General features: G+C 44.2%; 1 protein-coding gene and 1 pseudogene across 6 annotated transcripts in view; both read right to left on the minus strand.

Annotated features, from left to right (window-relative positions):
• Positions 1-20,954, minus strand: part of Jak1 (Janus kinase 1) — a 113,309-nt gene that overhangs the window by 69,344 nt on the left and 23,011 nt on the right. The gene's annotated exons all lie outside the window — the stretch shown is intronic.
• On the minus strand, positions 19,628-19,763 carry Gm52754 (annotated as a pseudogene).

Consider the following 20,954-nt stretch of genomic DNA (forward strand, 5'->3'; position numbering starts at 1 on the left):
AAGAAAACACATGGTGGGACTCATGTCTCTAGCTGCATATGTAGCAGAGGATGGCCTAGTCAGCCATCAATGGGAGGAGAGGCCCTTGGTCCTGTGAAGGCTCTATGCCCCAGTACAGGGGAATGCCAGGGCCAGGAAGTGGGAGTGGGTGGGTTGGGGAGCAGGGGAGGGCATAGGGGATTTTCAGGGAGGAAACTAGGAAAGGGGATAACATTTGAAATGTAAATAAAGAAAATATCTAATAAAAAAAAAATCTAAAAAAAAAAAAAAAACCCAAAATGTGCCTCCCTCACATCTCCATAAGCAGGTGGCTTAGATTCCAGACACCTGAAAATACATTCGCTAGCCTTCCAGCTTGTGTGACTCTGACATCTGTGCAGTACCTACACATCGATTAACTAAATTGATTCCCATCAACCTGTTACAGTGCTTAGGAAGATGCTACTGTACTGACGTCATCCGGGGAGACTCAAGGTTAAGCAGCAGGTAAATGGTGAGACCTGTCCACTTCTGACCAAACTGGTTTGTGATCTGAAAATAAGTTATGGCTTGGGGGCAGAGTGGTTAAAACCTAACTAACCTTTTGGAATTCTTTTGTTATTTTACTAAGTTAAGGAGTTCAATTTTTCAAAAGCACATTGACTTCTCTGTCCCTTTCTTATCTCCTTTGTACCCTGGGGTGCTAGAGAGGTTTCCTTCTAAGAAACAATCAGCTAAACCAAACTGGCACAGTTGAGTAGGGTGCCCCACCACTGTAATCCCAGCACTCGGGAGACTGAGATGGAAGATTACAAGGCTCAAGCCAGCATAGCTACACCATCAATTCAAAGCTAGTCTAGCCTATAATGTGAGAGCCTGCCTCAAAAAACATTCAACGGCTGGGGAGATGAGTTAATGGGTAAAGTGATGACTGTACAAGAAGGGACCTGAGTTAAATCTCCAGTACCCACATTAAAAAGTCAGGCTCAGCTATACTACAGAAGTAGGATATGGAAACAGACAGATCACAAGGCTCACAGTCCAGCCAATCTAGCCAAAACAGTGTGTTCTAGGCTCAGTGAGAGTCTGTTTCTAAAAAAAATAAGGTGAAGAAGTGACTGGAGAAGAGAGCCTGATATTAACTTTTGTTTGTTTGTTTGTTTGTTTGTTTGGGTTTTTTTTTTGTTGTGGGTTTGGGTTTGGGTTTGGGTTTGGTTTGGTTTTTCGAGACAGGGTTTCTCTGTATAGCCCTGGCTGTCCTGGAACTCACTTTGTAGACCAGGCTGGCCTTGAACTCAGAAATCTGCCTGCCTCTGCCTCCCAAGTACTGGGATTAAAGGTGTGAGCCACCACACCCGGCCTGATATTAACTTTTGACTTCCACACATGCATACCCTCTTCCTACACAGACACCAAACATAGGGCAGAGGGAGGGAATAAGAAAAAAACTAGGAGAAAACTGGGGTAGGGAAAAGATCAAGTCATCACTTTAAAAAGTCACCACTCCTTGTTCCCATCTCACACAAGTCTAGGGAAAAAATCCTGTCTCTTTCCAAAAGGAAAAATGAAAGTCAGTTCGGCCAAAGTGCAGTGACAGCTCTATGCCCAAATCCAATGCAGCCCTCCTATCACCATTCTCAGCCTCAGCAGTCAAAACAGAAGCCTAAACAGAGAGATGATCCAAACAGAAACACCAGGGGTACACAGAGGTGTCAGACAGAAAAAGATGCAGCCTGCCCATTTGTACTGGACACCAAATGCAGCCCCTGTTCCATGCCTAAGAAGGCAATTCTTGACATCTGCCCTCAAGTAGAAAGCCTTGGCTCCATCCTAAGGAACCAGTGCAGCCAAGAAGATCACATAATTAGACTGAACGGGCAGCAAGGGGCAGCACTGCTCTAAGCCTTCTCTCCAGAGGTAAACCCTGAGATATTCCAGTCGTCTCAAGAGACACAGCTGGCAGCAGCCCCTTCACACACAAAAATTCCCTAAACATCAAAAGGTGGTATGAGGTTCCTCAATGAGGTTCCTCATTTGGTTGGTTCTAAGAAAATACAATATAAAAGCAAAACCTTACCATAAAATATTCTCCCTGCTTAGGTCCTCAAGAACAACTAACGAGACTGTTCCTCTACAGTGGGCTGTCAGCCTTCCTGACGCTGTGACTTTCGAATAGTTTCTCATGTTGTGGTGACCCCCCAATCATACAATTATTTCGTTGCTAATTCATAACTGTAATTTTGCTACTGTTATGGATGGTAATGTAAATATCTGCTATGCAGATGGCCTTTGGCATCCCCTGTGAAAGGGCCTTTCAATCTCCAGAGGGTCACAACCTACAACTTAAGAACCACTAATGTGCAGGGTCAAGGTATTTCTCACTGAATTGACCATCTATCTCATTAGCAGCTACAACTTACAGTAGCTGGGGATTTGGAAATTTACTATTTCCTTACTCTTAATTATATATAAATAGCTGGAATCCCCTGTCAGTTTATCCAGCCAAGTTTACAAGAAATCACAATGGGGGGATTTCCAAAGCCTCAGACAGAAGCATAGAGGCTACTTATCTATTAATCTCAATTTACAAGCAATTTCACAGCTGACTAGTAACAAAGCTGAGAGATAGGAAGATCTCCCCTCCTGCCACTCTTTAAACACTCAGTACTAGTTAGGCTTTCAGTAGCCATGCTTGTCAAACACTGTGAGTAGCTAAGTTCCTAGCAGATCTGGAACCTTCTAGCCACAGTCACTAAATCACAATCAGAAATCTACTTGTCAAGCTTTAAAAACAAATCTGCCAGTCTTGGATCAGATGAGGTCTACCTTGTGATTTTTATAGAAAATGTAGGTGAACAAGACAATTCATAAATCTTTAGGCCGGAGCGAGCAGAGCCGACCAGAGTGAGCAGAGGTCCTTGAATTCAAATTCCCAGCAACCACATGATGGTTTACAACCATCAATACAGCTACAGTGTACTCGTGTGCATAATATATATATATATAGATAGATAGATAGATAGATAGATAGATAGATAGAGAGAGAGAGAGAGAGAGAGAGACAGACAGACAGACAGACAGACGTTCACAAGTGGCAGTTAGCATCAATCCAATCTGGGAAAACTTCCTCTGCCTCCTCTGGGCAGTGTGGCCAAGAGCACTTGAGCTCTGTGGACTCACACTTCCACATCTCCAGTACCATCTCCCTACCATCTTACTATTGCCAAAGACCAAGCAGAGAAGAAAGCTCCATCAGGTACAGAACTAAAGATACCTATCAACTACTCTAAGTGTAAATTTGGAATGCAAAGCATTGCTTGGGCAATGGAAGCATGGACACTCCTGGTAGGCACACACAGCACTTTTACACTATTCTACAGTGCCCCCCTTGCCCCCAGGCCCACCTCAACACACCTATTCCTCCACCTACTCCTAGTAACTGCAGCCTGCAATGGCACACAGCATAATCAGCATTTCATTAAACACTTTCCCATGTCAAGATCACCTGCAGCAGTTTAAAGCCTTGTGGGTAAAGTTTCTTTTTGAGTCTCTAAATTCCAGTCTCGCTCACTTGTGTTATTTTAGCTCATTGGCAAGGGGTGTGGCTCAGCATAGAAAACTCACCTAGTATGTGCAGGTACTGGGTTCTACCCTTACCATCACCAAGAAAGAAGGTGTTAAATTACACCAAGACTGCAAGCAGTTCTAGAACGTCACGAGTGGAACTGCAGAGATCTGAAAAGGTAAAACCGGTGACTGGAGAAATAACAGAAACTTTAACTTATCAGACCATACACAAGCACTCCAATCCTCTCCAAAGCAGATCGGCTCAGCCACAAGACAACCTATTGCCACAAAGGAGAGTCTCTGGCTTGGAGTATAGTGACAAAACCATTGTAAGCACTCCACCTCCATTTAGGTAGTCCTTATTTCTAAACCTTTAAAAGCATCAGCTAAGAAGCACTCTTCATTCAAATAAGTTTAGGGTCAAGTTCACAAAGGTCATGACTTAACCTCTTCCCACATACTTCTTAGCACTTGGACAGCTTTAAACTAATACAGTCAGTACATTATACTAATGATTCCCAATGTTCCCTCAACTCCTGCTTCTATTTTCTCATACCCTCCCCTTTACTTCCCTGAAATGAAAATTAAATTTACGCAAAATACATATGGCATATAATTTCAAAGAAATCAATAAAACTAGGTATCCAGGGGAATTTAACAAAAAGTATTAGGAATATGTACTCCAATATATAACTATCTGCTCTGTCATGAGTACATTAGAAGGCATAATGAGTCTCTCACTTTCAGCAACAGTAGAATAAGCATGAGTATAATAGTAATAAAGCAGACAGATCCTGGCATGTCCTTTTTGGTGACAAAACCACAATTATTTACAAAAATATTCAAGCAAAGTAACATGAAATTGTGTAAGAGTATATTCACTCACATATAGTTAACATTCCTGGAATATTCAAGTAAACCAAAATGGTGCAAAAATTGCTTTATATAAAATAGAATTAGACTCTGAAAAATGAAAACAGGAATTTTTCCTTGCAAGAATGTTTGAGGAGACATTTGAGAGTCATGTAAGCTAGCGGAAAGCATTCCTTTCACAGGGATGGTCTATGCACTATAGGTTCTGTAAGCATGCTCGCTCAGCCTTCACAGTGTCTGGATCCTCTCATCTCATCAATAGCAAGGCATGGCAGAACAGTCACTGTGCCATCTCAGAAGGCCAGAGTCTTGTTGCCAGAAAACTCTTGCAGTAACCTTAGAACACTTGGTCCCTAAGTAGGTGTTCAGTAGATCTGAGAAACTGAGAAGTTCTTGCAAAGTCAGTACCCTCAAGCAAAAGGCGGGTAGCTTTTCTCAGCTCAGGAAACAGAAGTGTTGACCTCTCACACTCAGAGAGCTCTACAGGCTGCTAGCATTCCTGCCCAATTACCAACACCCAAGACCACATCAGCAAATACACAAGGGAGGTAGAGACGGACCGGAGAGCACAAGAAAATCTGTGAAAGCAATGTAAATTCTCTGTACAAAACTATCACCGTGCATACGATAAGGATATATAGTATATGTCACCACATATTTGCCCAAGCACATGACTGTACAGCCAGAGTGAACTAGTACCAACAGGGGCCTTTGAATGATAATTTCATAATGAAACAAACAAAAGTACACTCTGTGGCATGGTTTCTATGAGCTTGGGAATGGCTTTAAAATCCATCCCAGAATGACTTCAATGAGTCCTGCCAACTGATTAGGCTTCCTAACCTCAGTAATAAAGGAGAAGACAATCAATAAATTCAGAGACTTCTGATGGGGATGCAAAGCTCTCTACCCTGGCATCCAGGAGTCCCTACTCCCAACACCTGAGCACCTATTCTGACTTGAGGCATACATTGCTACACACCTGACTCCCAAAATGACATGGCAAGATGCTAATTCCTACTTTGCAGGGGACTAAACGAGACCTAAATCCAAGGCTCATAGTCCAAAGAGAGACAGAGAGCCCAGATCTAGCTCCAAGCCCATACTACAAATCTGTAGGCACCTATAAAAATGCCTGTCTGACAGAGTAGTCACAACAGCACCTTCTCTAGTATACTTTGCCTGTGTGTAAACTCCAGAGGTGGGCAGACACACAGAAAGCACATCAGATTTTTAAAATTGATTAATAATAATAATAAAAAACAAAAAAAAACTGTTTTTCCTCAGCCAGAAGCACAGGGGCTTGAGAGAGCTCACAAATTAGGTCTTTAAATTAAGCTGTGTATACCATGCCCACAGTGGCCTCATACATGAAAAGGTACCCAGGCATATTGGGTGCTGGCCCCAGCCTATCACCTTGAACATGCTTGATTTGTTCTGCCTCCTTGATATTGCCAATGGCTTGGTCCCTGTGCTCCAGCTTCTCAGCACACTGATATTTGTCCACCTATGACCTGGCTCAGGAGAGGAGCCCTTTATCAATCTTCTGCTCCTCCCTTCAAGTCCTCCCTTGTCCACTCAAGCTGCTCCTAGCTGCTCACATGAAAGAAAGAACCTACTTTTGGAGCCTTCACAGCACTCTGTTCACACTTTCCTCAGGCCCCTTCTCCACCTTTCACACCACAGCCTTCTGTACATGTGGCCCTTCTAAGACATCATGAGGTCCTTAGTTACCCAATTCCTGTACTGGATGCCTAGTAAGACTACAACCTCATCTGTAAAGCTCCAAATACCCCTGAACTATCCATTTGAGAGAAGCGCATTCTATCCCAGGGAAACTAATGATACACTAACCCAGGGAGGAGTAGCCAGTACTCAGTTCACTGCACTCATTAATCCACCTCGTTTATCAGATAAGGTGTTATTGCCTGTCAAAGCAGAGAAACCTGAAAGTTCAGGCCTGGATAAGTTTCGAAGCACTAAAAAGTAATGAAAAAAATTTCAGATCAAGAAATACCACCAGAAGTGTAGGCTCAGGCCTGTCAGGGCACTCTGGTGGAGTCAGCTTGTGAGGCAGAAATGCCGAAAAGCTGCTCATGAGAAATGAATTTCTAGGACTCTCCTCCTGGATATTCTGGCGAAAGCCAACTCTCCAGTTTGGATCGGTTTGTCAGGCGAAAAGCCTGGAAGCTGTTTCATGAGGATAAGAGTCCAGGGAAATTTTCCTCCCAGAGTTATGGCATCTCTTTCCCTAACCCATTATATTCAAATTTCCACCACATTAATCTAGTGTATAGATTCACGTGCACTCTATTAAGCATCACCTTATAGTAAATGCCTTTTAAGATTGTATTCTAACATAGCTAAAGCCTTTCCCAGTGTTCTTAGATTCCAGATAGCAGCAAGGAGCTTAACCCATTCAGAAAACAATTAGGCACTTGCCATTTTACTCAGCTGTTTACAGATAGAGACTAAAATTCTCACTGAGATAGAAATTCTTATTACAGACTACATTTCATGCCAAGAGCAAATTAGTATACTATACTGAAAATGGACAGTCTCCAGATATAGATAAGAATTAACGAGGCCTAGAGAATTTTGGGGTCAGTGACACTACATTATTCTTGAGGCGTGTCAAGAGTTAACTACCCTGGGGCTATTAACTCTAAGTGTAAAACTCTTGCCTGGCAGAAAGTGCTAATCTCTAATGTAAACATTTATCTGGTTCCTACAAATTCCCTTTGTAGTCACTCCCCTTGCATCTGTGTTAATCTCTAGTGTTATACATTTATCTGGTTCCTTTTGAAGTCACTCCTTTTGCACCTGGAAAAATTCAATGTGCCTTGTTCTGCAATTTATTCTGTATTATAAAAGTCTGATGCTCGACTGGAGCATTGCATTCAGATTCAACACCTCTCTTGTGTGTTTGACTGATTGTCATTTTCATCCTAATCTCTGCCCATCTACTCTAGAGACTCTTTCCTACACAGGCACAGGGGACCAGAGGGCCTGCAGCAAGGCCATTTACCTTAAAGCCAGCATCTTGGTGTCTAGAATAGGTCATACAACCATGCTCTAAAGATGAGCAAAGGCAAAAACCAAGAGCAGGCTGTTACTCAAGTGTCCTTTCTACCTCCTCAGGGAGTCCCAAATGTTCAGCAAAGGAAAAAAAAATGTCTTAGAGAAGCTTAGGTTTGTGGCACTCGAACGCTCGCACATGCACGCACAGCAGTAATATGAAGATTTTTCAACCTGTATTCTGAGGAGCTAAAGGATTCAAGGTGCTATAGCAGTCAAATTTCATTCTGAAGTATATATACTTCAAATTTTCAAATTAAATATGCCTGTACAAAATTAAGTTTTATAGGGAAAAATATTCTACATGCAACCTTTTTGTTTACCCGCAAAACAAAGCTATTCTCAATGATTCTAAGCTTATCTCTGAATACTAAATAAATCACTGATTCTAAAGGAGGCTGTGTCTATTATTTTCCAGTTTAGCCTGTACCGTTCCTTTAAAATTGTTCCAGCAAGTATATCATATACTTGTAGCACATTCAATCAAAGGTCAGGCCAAGCAGACAGACACATCTGCTGGTTTGTGCTGTTATCCCAGAGAGTAGCCAGTTACACAACAACAGATGCATGTTTTGAAGGCTGTACTATAATAAAGGAGTGAGCATGCACAAGCATCCACTTTGCATTTTGTGAGACAAACCAGAAGCATTCGCTAAATAACAAGATTCTTCTTTGAGACAAAAGATTCCACCTATCCATCTTTCAGGCATCTAGGTCAATTTAAATAAAGAGCATCCTTTAAAAATAAAAATCACAAGGTAAATATCAAACTATTCTTATAGGCAATTACTTACACAAGCAAACCAGCCTCTCATATACTGCAACCAAAACTAAACTCACAACATAGTCTCAGAACTCAAGCCGAAGTTCAGCGCTTATTACCACAATTCTGCTGCCTGTACGCCCACCCCAACTGCTTTTGGTATAGGCCCCTGCACTGACCTCTTGATTATTTTCAGTAGGTATGAGTCCTAATCTATGACTGTATACACACTTAATCTCATTGAGAAGCTCGTTAGGTTTTATGTAAATGAAAATGGGGATATGCCCACTCCTAAGTATGGTTGGGGAGAAGCTATTTAGTGTAGATATGAGGGAGCAAACAGCCAGAGGCATGTGGAAGAGTCCAGACTGAACATGGCCAGCAGAATAGACCGGGCAATGGGGGTGAGGGTGGGGGACAGTGAAAGAAAAAGAGGAAAGAGAAGGACAAGAGAGGGGAGCCAACAGAGCATGTGGCCAAAATAGCCCGGTTACAGAGGGAAAAGGGTGGGGGAAGGGAAACAAAGCTCAACAGGCTGGAAAGGTTTAGGGTATGGGTGAGGAGCATGGAGAGGAGCCAGAGCTCTGTAGAAGGTACTTGGGATGCTGAGGTCTTGGTGGCCAGTGTTATATTATATATTAATATATATTAATAGGCACCTCAGTTAACCCATTTGTCCTGAGTTTCTTTGAGACCTAACACTGTGTTCCACTGGGTTTGAAATAGACTCTTGGTTTCTAGAATCAGACTCGACTGATCTGCAGGTTCTCTGCAGGTACTAACATTCCTAGAGGAAGGCATTTCCAGATGGGCTTGTACTAGCTGCCCACCCCATTCACTTGAACTCTTCAAAGAATACATTTCCTGGTGAAAGAGGGCCTAACCAAGAACAAACAAGCCTACTGAGATGGCTCACTAGGTAAAAGCACCTCTGCAGATTGAGTTCCAGATCCCATGGTGGAAGGAAGAACCAAGTCTAGAAAGCTATCCTCTAATCTCCACGTATATGCTGTGCACACACAATAAAAATAAGTACAAATTAACAAAAACTTTGAATTCCCTTTCTGCTTGTCAACAGTGAGGCTCCCATACCTGTAACAGACACCTAGACCTATAACTCAGTGTGACTCAGCCAAGTCCATACCTCTTCTACACCCACAAAGCAGAAACAAGAATCCACCTCACCCAGCCAATATGGCACAAGGCTGACTGGCTATGTCCTAGGCCATTGCCTCTGGGAGCTCAGCCAATGCCTAAGGAGCCCTTGTTCTTAGCTTACCAGGTGGCAGGAAGTCCACATTCTCCTTACCCTCCCACAGCTGCCTATTCCCACCGCTGTGGGAGAGGGAAAGGTTACCTGGAGACAATCTGAATCTGATAATGAAATAAGGGCGAAAATCAGGCACTTCTGTTACTCCCAGAAATGTACCCTAAGAACACACAAAACACACAGAGATTGGGCAGCCTGAGTATTATTGTGTGTTGTTCATAATGGGGATAAAAAAAAAAATCCCTGTAAACATGGGCCTTGAGATGACTCAGTAGTTAGGAGCACGTGCTACTCTTGCTGAGGACCTGAGTTCACTTCCCACATCAGGTAACTCAACTTCTGGGGATGTGACTCTCAATCTCTATTTCTCTCTCCTTCTCTCCCTCTCTCCCTCCCTCTCCCTCTCCTTCTCCTCCTTTTCTTCTTCTCCCTCTCCCCTCTCCCTTTCCTTCCCCCCTCAACTGTATGAATCTGCTTTCTCTCTCCTCCTGCCTTAAAAAGAAAGAAAGGAAGAAGGCAGGAAGGCAGGAAGGCAGGAAGGCAGGCAGGCAGGAAGACAGGCAGGCAGGCAGGAAGGCAGGCAGGCAGGAAGACAGGCAGGCAGGCGGCAGGCAAGCAGGCTAAAAGCAACCTAAATACTTTCTAAATGGATACTGACTTTGAAGGGTAACAACATCCAGACAATACACTTACAACAGTCTTAGCTCTATTATGCAATACAGTCACATTGTTATCCACTGATATATTTTTGTTGTTTTGGGAAGTTTTTTGTTTGCTTGTTTGTTTTTGGCTTTCGAGGCAGAGTTTCTCTGTGTAGCCTGGCTGTCCTAGAACTAGCTCTGTAGACCAGGCTGGCCTCGAACTCACAGAGATCCACCTGCCTCTTCCTCCCAAGTGTGATAGGTTCTTTACATCTCATCTACTACTCACACTAACACTACTCTGAGGAAAACATCATCACATCACTTTATAAAAAGGAAAATCAAGATTCATAAACAGTTTAATCCAAGGCTACTTACATAGCTAAGTGTGTTCAGCTTGACTCACTGGTTTTGCAGCTAACAAAAGCTACTTAAGCTGGACGTGCCACTACAACAGGCAACGTGTTTGCTAAGCTTCCCTCCAGCGTGTATTCTGAAGGCTTGCAGAAGATGCAGAGACAGAACAAGCTGCTCAGCTACTTCCAATATTAACTAATGCTCCTCTGCTTTTTAAATGTATACAACGGTGAAATCATCTGTCCAGCATCAAACAATCTCCAAGGCATCTCTGAGGACTTCTGACTACTCTACTCTCCCACGGTAACATCCTGAGGGTAACACAAAGGAAATAAGAGAGCATGTCCACCTTAGTCAGGGTTACTAATACTAGGATGAGACGCCATGATCAAAAGCAACCTGGGGAGGAAAAGGTTTATTTCACTCCATTCCACAGAACAGCTCATCATCAAAAGCAATAAAGTGAGAGCAGGAACTCAAGCAGCATAGGAACCAGAAGACAGGAGCTGATGCAGAGGCCATGGAGGGGGGCTGCTTACTGGCTTGCCCCAATGGCTTGCTCAGTCTGATTGCTTATAGAACCCAGAGCCACAAACTCACAATGTGTTGGGAATCGATCACTAATTAAGAAATGCCCAACAGGTGGATCTTACAGAGGCATTTTCTCAATTGAGGGTCCTTCCTTTCAGATAACCCTAGCTTGTGTGAGGTTGACATAAAACTAGCTAGCACATCCACCATGAACTCAAAGCTCTTTATCCCTGCTAAAAGTCAAAAGCCATTGCTGATACAGCCTGCAGCCATGGAAAAATATAAAGACTGTGTGCTCGTGCATGCTCATGTTTGTGAGAGTGCATGTTCCTGTGTGTGAGCACTCACACACGTATGCGCATACATGCAAATAAATATAATTAAAACTGCACTATTAGCCATGCCAAACATTTTACACATTTACGCAGTGACACATAAAGGGCTACCACTGTTACTTCAATCCTATAAATAAGCAAACTCAGATACAAAGAAACCAAGCTTCTTGAAATTCCCACAGCTAAGAAAATGTACCCCCTCCCCTTTCCTGGTGTAGCAGAACACAGAGCTCCCTTCCTCAGAGTGGCTTTGAACTTCTGGATTCTTAGATTCCAGGAAGCTATCTAGAGCAACAAAAGTCAGCATCAAGGTATCAGATGTGAACAATCTACAGCTCAGGAAAACCGTTCCTGAACACAGCAGTTCTCAGCCCTGAGCAGTCTTCGCCTCAACAGGACGCACCGTTCTCTGGGTAGGGCTCCAGGGAAGTGAGGAGACTTCTGAGGACGTGCACACTGCTGGGGACACCACCTCTCTACCTGAGGCCCTCCCCTCAGCCTCCCTCAATGACATGGGCAGTATGATGCTGCTGGCCCCTCACAGGAGCTTGAACACAGGCCTGCAGGATTAACTCTAGCCCTGAGGACCTTCTTGTCACTGATGCCATTGCAGGATGGAGTTAGCCTAAAATGGGAATAGTGTATTTCTAGTACTGCAAAATGCAATCTATTTCCTTCCTAGGGGATGCTGCTGGAAGCTGAGCATGGCAGGTAGGACATGCCTATAATCAGGAGGCTGAAACAAGAGGGTCAAGAGTTCAAGGCCAGCTGGACCACATAGCATATTTCAGTCTACTGACAAATAACACAGTTCTCATATTAATGCTATAAATGAAAGTTGACTTTGAAGTCATAGCGCACAGATTTTGATTAGCCCAAATTACATGTTCCAACTAGGTAATAATTTCATTAAGTTTTTACAGTAACAAAGTCATAAATAAAGATAACAAAGTTATAAATAAATACATTGGTACGCACACTAAGAAGGCTGGTTGTATCCAAAAGGGAAATCTCTGCTATAGGCCTCAGATATTATCCGATGACATTTTTAACTTTTGGTTGGTAGAAGCTTGTGATCTGTTAATATATCCCAAAAGGTTTCACATGACAAGTCACAAGGATGTTGGGTCAGATATAACAGAGGTGAGCAATAAATGCTGATTAAGGAGACTAAAGACAAACTGTAGGCTCTGGGCCTGAAACATTCCAACCTCCCCATAATCACTAATGTTATAAACAGTGCAATCAAGTCAGTGTAAGGCATAGCTTCCCTTCAGGAATTTGAACCCAGAGTCTAATCTGGACCTCATGAAGACATTGTGTGTGTGTGGGGGGGGGGATGAATATGAATAAAAGGATGCACATACCACACTCCTCTCCTCTTGAGATCATCTGAATATAGTAGAAATACATATACTCTAAAGAATTGTAAATACAGGAGCCCTCTGGAATTAGGACACTCACAGACTATGACCTAAACACCATGAAGAACGGTAGATGCTGGCTAAAACCCAGAAGTGGCTACAGGGGATGGAGGGGCCGGGGGCATCCTAGAAAGCAGAAAGCACATGGAGAAGAGAGGGGAATCAAAAGCAGTCCCTGCTCCTGATCACCAGCTCTGAAGAGGTTACTGGATTCTCAGAGACCCCTCCCAAATCTCCTTCAGCTTGGCAACTACAAAACTTGCTTGGCAAACAGCACAGTAAATGGCACAATATGTGAAGCCACTTACAGTGCCACTGCTTTTTGAGGAGGGAAGCAAGGGCCTGCCAGGGAGCCACAGAGAACAGCCAAGCAGGAAAGCGCAGAGTGTGTTCACACTGGGAACATCTGGCAGGCATCCTGCAAACAGTGACTGTGGTGACTCATCATAATGAGGCCACAGAACAGCAAGGAAAAACCACTAGCAGGGAAGGGTTGGCATTTTCATTTCAAAACAAGATGGAGCTCAGGTCAAGGATGTATCTATCAAGGATCAGTCTATAGCAAGAGTAAGTCTCCAGAGTTACCTATAAAACATGGACACTCTCTTCTCTGAGTCTCTGCAGAAATGTGGCAAACACATTCATATCACCACTACCCAACTTAATGCAGAGGCTGTATCCTATTTCTTTCTTTCCTCAAAGTGGGTAACTTAGACTGTCATGTCAGCAGTGAGTGAAGACTGACTAGTACAAACCCCAGTGTTCCCAGCACTAGCTATAGTAGCTAGCAGGAGTTTTATGGTCCATTTATAACAGCAACTTAATCCTAGGCACAGGTTATACTGATCCCCCTGTCCTCATCTGACATGGGGGTGAACTCTGTTCCCTCCGGCAATGAAAATGAGAAGATGCACCTAACATCCTTCATCCTGCCCCACCCACCCACACACCCACACACCCACACCCACACACCCACACACACACACACCCACACACACACCCACACACCCACACCCACACACACACACACCCCCCCACACACACCCACACCCACACACCCACACACCCACCCACCCACACACCCACACACCCACACCCCCACACCCCCACACCCACACCCACACACACACACACACAGTGAACTGGTTTCCAGTCTCCTGTTCCCCATGACCGAAACCTAAACAACCGCCTGGGAGACTGCTGAAAAGACGTATCATAGATCATTTCTGACCTTTTCCTTTATCCTCTGCCTATCAGAGGATAAAACCAGGAAGACAGGCTGTAACCCATTCGAAGTCAGGTCCCCAACAGACTGTCTTTCCCTCCAACTCAGCCGAGTGGCAGTCAGACTACCCAGCATTTCTGAATCTGACAAGAGCTGAGGTATCTTTGAGGCTGAGGTTAGGGAGCTGGGGATAGAGTAAAAATGATGCTTAAATAAACCTGACAGAACCCTGAGCGACAACCTAAACACGGTCCATGTGCCTGGATATTAGAAGATCTGGCCAAGACTCAGTGGCCCAAGAACACCTCTCAGCCTGTCCAATTCACCAAGCCCCTACCAGGCCTGGTCTTTACAAGTATCTAAGGAGATCAACAAGAGGCTGGTAGAGACATCTTCAGATCCCTTCTTTCCATCCTGGACATGACAGGATTCAAGCACACAGAAGACAGAATGAGAGAGCAAGCAGCAACCTTCCTCTTCCAAGGCAAGAACACCCATTTTTACCAGTAGGCTCAATAAGTTTCTATCTCTGCTCTGAACTACACATTTCCAAAAAAAATTACAAGAGCATATATACTATGCTAGATATTTAAGATTAAAAAAAATAGGGGCTAGAAGGTGTCTCACAAGATAGTGCTTGCTCTGCAAACATAGGAACACAACTTTGAATCCCCAGAACCCATGTAAAAAATAAAACAAACAAAAACCAGACATGGCTGTGCATGTAAGTACAACACTAGGAGACAGAGACAGGCAGAGCTAAAGAGCTCACCAGCCAGCTAGGCCAGCCTAACTGTCAAAGATCCTATCTTAAAGGAATAAGACTGAGAGCAATAGAGGAGGATACCCATATCTTTCTCTGGCTTCTCCATGAGCATAAACATAAATACTTACATTTTTTATGTAGGTTCATATTTCCATCCAGTCAAATGAGGCGCCTCATGTCACTGTCAAGACCCCCAAGACTTCTCAAAAGTGTAACTACATAAGGACCTAACAGAAAGGCTGGGAACATCACAGCTTGGAGACTAGAGCGAGAGTAAGAGGCAGCTCTGTGGTTTTTGAAAAGGAGAAAACCAGGTATGGTGTTACACTTGTAATCCCAGCATTTGGGAGGGATTCAAGTTCAAGGTCAGCCTGAACTATACCGATAGCGGTTCTGGGACAGCCTGGGTTACAGGGTCTCAAAATAAGTACTTGAATGAATGAGTAAATGAATGAGTGGAGAAATTCCCATAGGACCATAAAGATATTAGGTTGCTTAATCACTTAACACATGTGAGTGCTCCATCTCCTATGTAAATGAAGAGGTAGAGGAAGAGGTAGAGAGCTAGTTTCCTTAGAAAATGCTACTTTACCTTTTAAGAATTCTTAATATGACAAAGCTAAATTGTATGAAATTGCTGATACTTGACATTTTATAAAAGAAATGGAAGTTTCACAAGGTTAAACCCGATTGGTATGAACAACCACGTAGAGCAGCACATCCTAAATTGGAACCCTAGATAGGCTCATACCATCCACACTGCAGAAAGAGAAGGTCGGGTTGACGTCAGTCTGGGGCTGACACTCCCATCCCAGGCTGGACTCGGGGCCTCATGAAGCCTGAGTAACCTTTGCTATTTTGGGTAGCTGATCAAATGCAATGCTGGTTCCTGGCCACCACCTGTTACTCTGACACCACCGAGCCTACATCCCACAAGAGGCTCACAGGCATTCAAAGGACAAACCATATTATGGGGAAACACCACAGGAACCTCCCAGTGGCATCTCTGGATTCTAGGAAAATCCCTTCTACAAATCACATCACAGTCTACCATCTGAATTTTAGCTATTATTGCATTTACGCCTGCAGCCTTTCAGAAACTAGTTCCAAAGGATGATTCAGACACCTCCTTGAGTATCTTACGTTGGTTTTGTTTTTTTTTTTTTTTTAATAAGCCTAATGCCCTTAACACTTCAGAGATTTCTGCTTATGTTCAAGTTTAACTCTAGAACAGACTTTCTCTCTACACCTTAGCAACTTTCTGCCAACCTACAATTATTAGCACAAAGGTGTTTTTAATCTTTCATTTGCCCTTGCGTATGATGTGCTCCTGTATGCACACTTGTGTGTGAATGTGGGTACACATGTATCACGGTGCAGGTGCAGAAGCCTGAGGCTACCTCAGATGTCAACCTTCACTTTCCACCTTGTTTCAGACAGGCTTGTTTCAGAGTTTATGGTTTAAGTCTTCTTGGTCTTAGGGTTTAAGGTTCATCCCCTACCTATTACATATACCAAGGTTCCAGGGAGATTCCTGCCTCCACAGCCCAGCTCTCCACAGGCACTGTGAGATGACCGACACACACGCTCCCATGCCACCATTACATGGACTCAGGAACTCAAATGTCAGCAAGCACTTTATCCAGAGCCATCAGCCCAGCCCAAAACAAAGTTTTCTTTGTGATTCTCTCTTGGGAAGCCTGCACTCATCCTAGGCCTGGATTGCTGCCCTTCTTGAACATGTCACCCTCCGTCACTTAATGCCACTGATTCATTCTACAATAAAAGATACTCCAATTAACTCCAACTCTGACTTTAAAGATAAAATGTGTGTTACAGGCATCAGCAGACTATCATTAGAGCAGTAATTATATCCCAAATCACTCATGGAACAATCCCCCTCTCCAAGGAAAAAAGTACAGGATCCTGCAAAATGCTTTGTTGTAAATTTTTTTCAGTATTGGGTTCGATCCTTCAGGATGAAGAGAACTGGCCTAGCCACAATTCACTGGAAGCCTGGTATTCTCTAGATGAGATGGTCCATCTGCAGGTCACTTCGGTATACACTAAATTATTTTCCTTGATAAAAAACACAAAGTACAATTTTGTGTGTATAGATTTGTTTTAAGTCTGTTTCATTACATATCCCAACTCACAGTCTTCCTGCATCGGCCTCCCGAGTTTGGGGTTACAGGCATATGCCACCATGCCCAGCCTACAAAATATATTAAACGAATGCTGTTTCACATCTGAGAAGTCAGTTCTTTTACATTCAGTTAGATATATGAAAATACAAGACATTACTTTTTTAAAGTCAAGAACAACTTTATGGACTCTGAGATGTATATTTGATTATCTTTAATCCATTATGAATAAAGCTAATTGGTTTGGATTTGCTGGGGCTGTTCCTACTTGATCTTACTCTTCCTGTTCCTCTGACATCAGAGCTATTTATTTCCTTTATTTCCCATTCCCAGAACCACCTATAAAGTTCAAAACCACTACCAGCGGAAAAAACTAACACAAAACTGCATACTTGTGAGTTTTTCAACTAAAGTTGAGTTCACTGCCAAAAAATAAATTTAAATTTGTCATACAACCTGGGAAGCAAATGTTCCCTGAAATCTCTCTTCTCAGGATTGCATGTCCACACAGGACGTGACATGGGTAGAGGGAGATAACAGTATCCATCTTACGATAGGCTTCCTAGAATCCCCAGAACAGAACTGTAAGCCTCTGCACACACAACCTGTTTTTAACGTTTTATTATCTGTGAGTTTCACCTCATGCTCCCCAGCCCCACTCATCTCCCTGTCCCCTTGTATCCACCATGTGCCCTTGCAGACTCCCACCAAAAGTAAAATCCACAAATGCGCCCACACAAACAACAACAGCTTAGAAAACACCTCATTGTGGAAGCTGTAGTATCTCACAGTGACCCAGTATATCCCTCTGTCCACACATCTTCATTTGTACACATTCATTAGTATGAATCATGAGTCTGGTTTGAGATCTTTGGCTTCTATGACACTATCAGCATTGGATCCTTATCAGGACTCCTCCTGGTTATCCTGTTGTTGCCCTGTGTGATGGAGATCCTGCAGCTTTGGAACAGCAGGACTGGCCCTTTCACGCATCTCAATCATTTGCAGATGATAGATGGATGGGATGGGCCAATTCACATCTGTAGATCTGGGTCTGGATGGTGGCTGAGCAGGTCACCACACCAGGGCAAGCTCTCCAGCACTGTTCTAGCTAAGTTATTCAGTGCCACCATCCACAGGAGGCAGAGTCATCTTTCCTGTTCACATGCCCTTAAGGCCAGCTCACCCACACCACGCCTCCATAGCCAGCTCTATCATGCTGCCCAGTCAGGGTGTGGGGAGCCAATTCTCCCAAGCTCTCCTGCTCTCACACCCTCTAGGCTGGTCCAACCATACCTTTGCCATCAGAGCCAGCTCCATTGTGTTGCCCAGGCAATGCAATGTGCAGTACTTGCTCTCTTGAGTGCTATAGCTAGTGAGAGGGCAGGGCTAGGTCTTCCACTCTCATGGCCCCAGGGACAGATCTCCTGGCTACTGAAGGTGGCAAGAGGGAGAGGGCATCACCCCTGCACCCATGCCACCTCATGCCAGACAGTGGCATGGTAGAGCCAACTCTCCCACATTCTCACTCTGGGGGGGGGGGTGGCTCACCTATACCCGCCTCCACCAGAGCCAGCTTGATTGTGCTGCCCAGAAGTAGTGCAGGGTCCACTCTCCTAAGTGCTGTAACCTGCAAAGAACAGGGTCAGCTCACCTGCTCTCTAGACCCCAGGGCCAGATCTCCTGATTGCCACAGATGGTGGTAGGGGGACATCAACCCTGCACCCACACCCTCATCCTCAGGCTGGGTCACCTGTGCCCCCCTGACCAGGGCCAGCACTACTGTGCCGCCAAGGAGGGTTACAGGGCCCTCTCTCCTGAGTGTTGCAGTTGGTGAGGGCTACAGAGTTGTAGGTCTAGCTCTCCCATGCTCATGACCCTATAAGTGGCTTTCCTGACTGACTGAGGTAGGGGAGTGGGGGATGGGGTGACAATCATCTCTACACCAATGTCACCCCATGGCAGATGAGTGGAGGGGTCACCACTTACACATACATACATACATACCACCACCATCACCACCAGGGCCAGCTTCACTGTGCTTCTGGGGTGAGGCACAAAGCCCCTCTTCTGAATGCTGCAGCCAGTGAGAGGTAGGGCCAGCTCTCCAGTATGCTGCATCCAGAGTCAGGCAGGGCAAGTTATGAACAGCCCCTCAACATCCATGTGATTCCTAGAAGCTGCCCCAACCAGGGACATCCCCATGTTCTCTAGTGCTATTATGAGCCATGGACATTGACACCGCCCCCTGCTGCTGTGTAGTCATGACCCTGACATGGCCCTCAGCAGCAGCTTAGGCTAGGACTTCACCATGGCTCCAGGTGGCAGGGCTGGTGGCTCACATTAGGCTCCTCCTCTCTACCCTCCAGTCTCCAGTTCCATCTCTTCTCCTAATGCTCAACTTCTCCTTCTCTCCTACCTGACCACCACATACTTGTACGCTGTGCTGGCACCCACTGTAGGCTGGCCACATGGCTGGGGGCCCCTTGCATGAGATCCCCCATCTGTGCTGCATGGCGAGGCGGCAAGTGGTTATCTATGGCCCTCCTGTGCTGCTGTGGGCAGTCCGTGGGTGGGTCAGCAGTCCATAGGTCTCTGTCTGTTTTCCTCCTCCTGCATTGTGCTGCCTGGATTTGATTTGATTTGATTTGATTTGATTTGATTTGATTTGATTTGATGAGTCCTAGGCATAAGACAGCTGTGGCCACCAAGCTAGATATCAAGCCAGGATGAACAAAGGACTGCCATCTGCTCTGCCCTGACTGATGTAAGAGCACCACTACGGTGTCTTTTTGCCCATTACCAGGGAATACATTCTTAACGTTATAATTAATTTAGTGTTAAATAGATTGTTCAGCTAGAAATCTACCAGCCATCCGTCTTCTAGAAATTCTTCTGGCTCATGAGTTCAAAGAATTATTACCTGAAAGTTGATAATATACTTTACCCTCAAGATACCTAGTACCCATGGCACACTATTCAAGCTGCAGTCAGCCCTTGAGCCAGGTGGTTCTAAGTAAAAGCATAAACACAGAGATTGAGGCACAGCTGGGAAGAGCAACGTGCAGCAAGGAGAAAAGCATCCCAGCTCCACTCTTCCAGCGAAGCCTCCTGCAGAAGCTTACATCACCAGTTTCCAGTCTGATGCTAGCAGATAGTATGTTTTTAGTGTATGAAAAGGCGTAAGTTTTCATGTCAGGCAAGAATTACTCATTTACAAAATGAACAAGGTACTTAATTTATCCAAACATTGATTCCCTTTTCTTTAAACGGAGATATCAATGCATAGAGATTCACAGATTAAACCAAGCCTAACAGGATCTGGGCACAAAGGAGATGTTGTTATTTACAAGGTTATGTTCAAAAATATAATTCCTATACAGGGCTTGAAATGAATCCACAGAAACCACAGAGTTCTAAATTGTACTCTAAATCTACCTAGCACTATAGCTTTGACGTACATGTGTCACAAATCAATAAAAGCTGAACCTGGAGAAAGAATGAGGCAGTATTCCCCCAAACAAGGTGACTCAATAACACTCCTTTAAAAACGGGCTGGCATGCAATACAGAATTTGGAGCACACAGATAATACATATTCACCAAGGAAAGGCTTCAGAGACTACACATACAGTCACAAGTGTCTCATGTCACCATCAGTACTTCTCTCTGGGGCTACACAGCAAGCCTAAGAGTCCTCAGGAACTGGTCCCACACACGGACATACTACCAGCCCTGAGAAAACATGGAATTAACAGAAAAACTATAGAAAGCACAAGAATTCTAGGCTATAGCTCTTCATGGTGGAATAAATACCCTGCCTGTATGTGTACATGTGTATGTGTGGATGCATGTGTGTATGTTGTCAGCCACACATGCACTTGCGTATGTGAGCAAGTATGCAGGAACATATGCATGTGAATGGAGAACTCATCCAATTCTGGAGAGAATTTCTATTACATAAGTAGGTTTTCGATCTCAGCTTCCTGGAAAATGAAGTGC

Source organism: Mus musculus, chromosome 4, assembly GCF_000001635.26.
Source record: "Mus musculus strain C57BL/6J chromosome 4, GRCm38.p6 C57BL/6J".
Classification (NCBI taxonomy): Eukaryota; Metazoa; Chordata; class Mammalia; order Rodentia; family Muridae; genus Mus; species Mus musculus.